Source organism: Tyto alba, unplaced genomic scaffold, assembly GCF_018691265.1.
Source record: "Tyto alba isolate M040663 unplaced genomic scaffold, T.alba_DEE_v4.0 Super-Scaffold_11, whole genome shotgun sequence".
Lineage (NCBI taxonomy): Eukaryota > Metazoa > Chordata > Aves > Strigiformes > Tytonidae > Tyto > Tyto alba.
The window spans coordinates 4372790-4378396 of record NW_024881273.1 but is presented as its reverse complement, the minus strand read 5'-3'; the positions used below and the strand labels follow the sequence as shown (position 1 = coordinate 4378396).

Here is a 5607-nt window from a genome sequence, read left to right as displayed (position 1 = left end):
CCTCTAGCGGGAGATACTTTTATATTTTTGGGGCCCACTGGGTAAACAAGCTGCAGACAGCTTCGGGCTCTGGCTCAGTGCTTAATGCGACTTGGCGAGGCAGAGAGCGCTGCAAAGCCGTTGTTAGAGAGCAGCTAGGAAGGAGTTGAAGTGTTTTTTCCCCTGGAAAAATCCACTTTTGTTCCATCTGGTTCTTGTTTAGCGTCCGGACTCCAGTGTTATGGCTGCAACATCATCGTTGGCACCAAAAACGTGGACATGGGGTGCTCTAACCCAGAGGTGATCACCTGCTCCCACTCCCACCAGGGCTTCAAACACCGGTTCTGCATTAAAACAGAGAGCGGTGAGTCTGCCCGGGGGGGTGGGCTGGGCTCACGGGGGGTGCCTGATCAAACCGGTGATGCTCGCACCCCAAAGCAAACCTCAGAGCCTTCAAACTGGGCCTGGCCCTGGTGGCAGGCTGGCAGAGCATCACCCCCACCCCGGCTGTCACCGTTGTCCCCCTGTCCCTGACGTCCTGCGCTGTGCTTGCCTTGCAGTGGTCCTGGGCATCCTGCTGACCAGCGGCTGTGCCACCTCCCGTCACTGCCAGCAGCAGGAGCTGCCGGGGGTCCGCATCCACTGCTGCGACACAGACCTCTGCAACGGCTCCCCCAGAGCCCCCCGGCCCCCCTCCGCCTTCACTGGCGGCTGCATCCTGCTGCCCTGCATCCTCGCCGCTCTGCTCCTCTCCTGAGCCCCCCAGGGCTGGGGTGGGGGCTGTGGGACCCTCGTGCGGGGGACTGGGAGCAGGGCTACCCCCGTCCTTGCTCTTACAGGTAGGCAGGACGCCCTCCTCTCCCCTCTCCTCAATAAAAGGTGCTGAACGCTTTGCCCTGGAAAGGTTTTGGTGATGCCCCAACAGCAGGGCTGCATCCTGGGGAGGATGGGGGACATTTCAGCGGGCTTGGAGGGCGGGGGGGTGCTGAGGGTATCCGCACCAGCCTGGGGCAGGGGGAGCGCGGGGCCAGGGGTACCTGTGGCCACCCGTGGGGCTGCCCACGTCCCCGCGGGGCGCTGGGAGGGCGGCTGAGCCTGGCTCTTCCCACGAGAGGGCATCCTCGACCCACCCAGGTGGGCTTCGGGGCGCAGGGAAGGAGCACCCACGCAGGGCAGCCCCTCCAGCGGGGTCCCGTGGGATGGGTGGGCGACGGGGTGGGGAACAGGGTGCCTGTGTGAAAGGAACGTTTTTTTTTTTGCAGACGTTATCCCAACCGAAGAGGCCAAACGGGAGCTTTAACAGAAAAATCTCATCCCCTGCGGATCAGAGCCTAAGTGGCTTGTTCAAGGTCATCGCGGGGGTGTGTGGTGGAGCTGGGAATTAAATGCGTATGTCTCAAGAGCCAGCCTTGTGCTTTTATCACCAGGGAAACAGCATAAGCCTCACTGGTGAGAAATGAATGAAATATTTTTATTCTAATTTTTTTTTCTTTAGATAAGAAAAATAATGCAGAAGACCTTTTCCATGCAAAACATTAGCTTTTGATGACATTTATCAGATGTGTGTCAGAAAACAAGTCAAAACTCTACTGAAAATACTATCTGAGGCACCTTCCCAGCAGAAGCACCTTGGGGCTGATGCAAAACATGCTCAGCTTCTGAAGATTCAAAATAAAAGGAAATCAGAAAATAAATCCTGTAAAAATGACAAGAACAGCAACACTAACCAATTCTCCCTCTTTCCCCTTAAAATGTTCCTTATGATTTTCAGGGGAGCAAGAAACATTTCCTTGGCAGCTGGAGTTCTCGCTACCAGCTATTTATCTGCCTGGGTGAGTGCTGTGCTGAGCTCCTGCAACAAAACCCCCACGGCACCAACCCGCCCCGATGTAAATTCCCCATTTATCAGCCGAAGCTGGGGACGAGGGTCCCAGCGGAGGGGACAGAGCCGACGGCCGGGGATCCCGGTGTGACATGAGCCACCTTGCCATCCAGCAGCACCCTGGGGAGAAGAGAGGGGTGAGGAGCTGCCGTGGTGCTTTCCATCACGGTCCCCTCCGCCGCGGTCCCCCCGGCCGCCTGCGTGCCTGCGCCTGGTGATGCTGCTGGCCCCGCTCTGCCCCCCTTGCCCGGCTGGAGTCATCCATCTTGCGCTGTGTAAGAGGCCTGTTGCAATTAAGGAGGCTGAAGTGCTCCTGAACTCTTTAACCTTTGCCCTGGGATTGCTCCTTTTGCCCCGGGGCTGCGGATCAGCTCCATTGCACTCTCCAAACAGCGCCTGCTACTTAGCTGACATTTCTTTCTCCTGCTGGATCCTATTAGCACCCTGAGGTTGAAAATGCTACTTTGGAGTGTTGTAAGGAATGTGATTTATACTGGAAAGTAGCGGCAATCTATCTTTCCCTATACACACACTACACGTGAGGCTGGAGAGCTAAATCCACATCGCCTGAACAAACAGCAACAGGGATAATTGTTGAGGAGGCTTCAGACACCTAGCAAGGAGAGGAGGCTCGGTGGGACGGCGCGAGCGGGGCAGGCACTGGGGCCAGCAGCTGGGCAGGAATCCCCCTCCCCATTGGGGTCCCGTCCCCACACCAGCGCAAACTGGTGCTGGACGCTGCTGGTTTCCAGGTAATGCTGAAGACCCGCCCGGGCTGTTTGCAAGGGCTCTGTTTGTGGGGTCCATCGTGTACTTCTTCACACTTCTCATTGCCTTTCGGTTTTGTGTCAAGGGAAGAGCAGAGCTGAGCAGAGTTTGCACCGGTTTGCCTGCATGTGAGTACATATCATAGATAACGCAATATGCACGGGAGGCAGATGGAAATAAGAATTGAATGGTGCCTGAAGGAGGGCTGATTAGCCTTTATCAGATATGACACACTAACCACTGAGGCTCCTTGCTGGAATACCGGGTTAAAATCTCTGCAGTGTCAAATTTCATTCTCCTAAGCAAAGAGACACTTTCCATAGTGTTTGTGTGAATCTTCTGGATAAGCCCTGGAGACTGAAACTGTCTCAGATTCATGTGGGCATTAAAAGTCCCACCCACATGTTTAAAAAAAGCCCCAAACCCAGAAACGCAAAAGCTGACATTTACTCTAAAATGTCTTCTTCCTGCATCGCTGCATGGCATCCCGTGTGAGCGGCGCTGCCTCCCTCCTCGCCGGAGCTTGGCTGCATTTTAGCAGGGCCGCGGGCATCCTCGTGGGCCTTCACACGAACGGCCCAGCTGAAAGCCAAGAGGTTATTTTGCACACGCAAAAGTGTGCGCACAAACATGCACGTGGACACGAGCACAGTATTTTCTGGGAGAAAAACCAACTACAAAAAACCCCCAAGCCTAAGCAGCCTCTATGTCAAAAGCCCTTTTATAAAAGCCTCGGTAGCTGAAGAATTGCCATTGTTTCAGTCTCCAGTGAGTGCTAGTCTTAAAATATTTCCAGCTCAGAGCAGGCTTTGACATTCTGCCCAGACCCAGGAGAGGGAACAAACATGAGTTCAGAAATGTTTCTACAAGGCACAGATCCTTCTTTTTTTTTTGGAGAATCACGTTCAGCATCTCATCTCATGTGGCTATGTCCCCAAAGTGGGGGAAATGCCCCAAAGCACCCTGAAAAGCAGCGGGGTAGGGACTTCTCAGGGACTCCTGGTGAGGCAGGGAGAGCTGGCCTGGCTTCCATGCCGAGGCACTGGGGTTTGCTTTTCATGCTTTTAGTTAGTCTTTCTGTCGCGAGCAGCAAAACCATTTTTTCCCCCCAGAAATACTGCACTCCAGGCTGCTCCTCCTGCTTGAATGCCAATGACTGTGCAGACCTAACTCCCCACCCCACTGGATGCCAGCAGATGGTCCAAAAGTGCAGCTGTTTAGACACTGGAAATCAAAGAAGACAGAGAGTATGCGGTGGTATTAATCCCCCTTAGCCTTTTCTGTGTGTTCACCAGTGATCCTGGGTGTGACAGAGTGCAAATTCGGGAGGAGGCAGCTCTCAGTACTTCACTCCCTCCATCATCTTCTCCTGCGGGAAGGGCACGCGAGAGATGGACCAGGACCCACGCACCCACCGCAGCACTTGTTCCACAATGTGGTGGGAGCTGGGGCGGGAGGACCCCCGGACAAGGCTGTCCCCTGGACTTGACTTGGTGGGGAATAGCTCAGCTATTTGGCCAGCATTCATGGTTTCTCACCCTTTGCCTTTCCATAATGTAAAAAAAGGAGAGGAGCTGAGATGCAAGTTACCGGCTCGGCTACATTTCTGCAGGTCAAGGTGGTTCCTCACCTCCTTGCGAAAAACTTTTTGGCAGAGAAGTGCAGAAAACTGTCAGAGGTCTGCGGGCAATCGGGAATGATCTGGCTGCCCTGGGGTCTGCGTGCAGTGCTGATGGCCAGGGCTGCCTCGGGAGCTGCTGGGAGGCTGCGTGCTCTGGAGAGCAGGAGCTAACGTGTGCTTATTTGGGCTGTGAGCTCTTCTCACGTTGGATGGAGGGCTGTGTTTACCCAAGAACAATGCGGGGTTAAAATTTAGTAAGTCCTTGTGCAACCCTTTATAGAGAAGCAATGAGGACAAATAAACATCTCTTAAAATACAGTCAGTACTCAGGCTTGCTGTTTAATTCATTCTCCGGAAATGCATGTTGTTTATAGCCATTCATTGCAGGAGCTCGGAACAGCAGGGGTTTGATCCACTCCAAATTTCAAGCAAAATAATATGATCCTCGTTCTTCTCTTGTTTGTTCTTAGGAGAGAACACAAGGTCAAATCTTCAGCTAGTGCAAAGTTTGTTCTAAACCACTGAATATTTTTTATTTGAGAAAGTTTCTTCTCTGCTTGCTCTCTCGCTCCTACCATGCCTCCCCCTCCCTCCAGCTACCGAGCCTGGGAGGAGCCCAAGCTCCCAGAGGATTTGGTTTTCCTCTTTGAATGATAAAGGATTCTAGGGGGAATCAAAGCTGGGTGGCCAAAACCAGAGGCTCCCAAGGTTGAAGGTTAGGATGTCTCTTATCTTCTCCTGCCCCAGCAGGAGAGCAACCACGTGTGGGACATCCAGCTCCCTCCTCCCTGGGGCTGCCCAGCCTGCCTGGGGGGGGGGCTGCAGTGGGCCCTGGCAGAAAAATCCCCCCTTCTCTGGGAGCTGATTCAGCCCCATCCGTTTCACAAAGCTGAGAGGGAGCAGTGCCAACCTTATTGACAGAAAACCATGAATTGGGTCATGTTGCCCGTTCCCCGCCCAGCACAGAGCTCTCCTCACGCACAGACAAACAGGGAGCTCATTGCTCAAGGGGATGTACAGGGCACAGCGTCCGTACTGGTCCAGGAGCTTCACACATGCTGGCTTTGCTCAGATGAGCCCAAAGCCTCAAAGAAATGCTCTTCTTCTGTTGGAGGAGAGCCAAGGCTGCCCTCCGCCAAGGGCTGGGCATCGAGGGGGTTGAATGGAGAGAGAAGGGGAGATTCTTGTTCATCTTAATAACCTCATGGCGGTGCCGGAGCCGGCGATGTGCCTGACCTACATACAGCCCAGAGCCCTCCGAGCACAACCGATCCATTGGCAGGAGAGCAAACGCAGTGGTGGGGGGAGGACCTGCCCCGCTGTACCCCCCTGCCCCGGCATTGCCCCCCGGTCAGCC

At 54.4% G+C, this 5607-nt stretch overlaps 1 long non-coding RNA gene across 1 annotated transcript; it reads left to right on the top strand.

Annotated features, from left to right (window-relative positions):
* The first annotated feature begins 1241 nt into the window (after positions 1-1241).
* Positions 1242-4568, top strand: LOC122152768. Its single transcript, XR_006164804.1, has 2 exons — positions 1242-1428; positions 1751-4568. It is a non-coding gene; the product is annotated as an uncharacterized LOC122152768 (long non-coding RNA).
* Positions 4569-5607: the final 1039 nt, after the last annotated feature.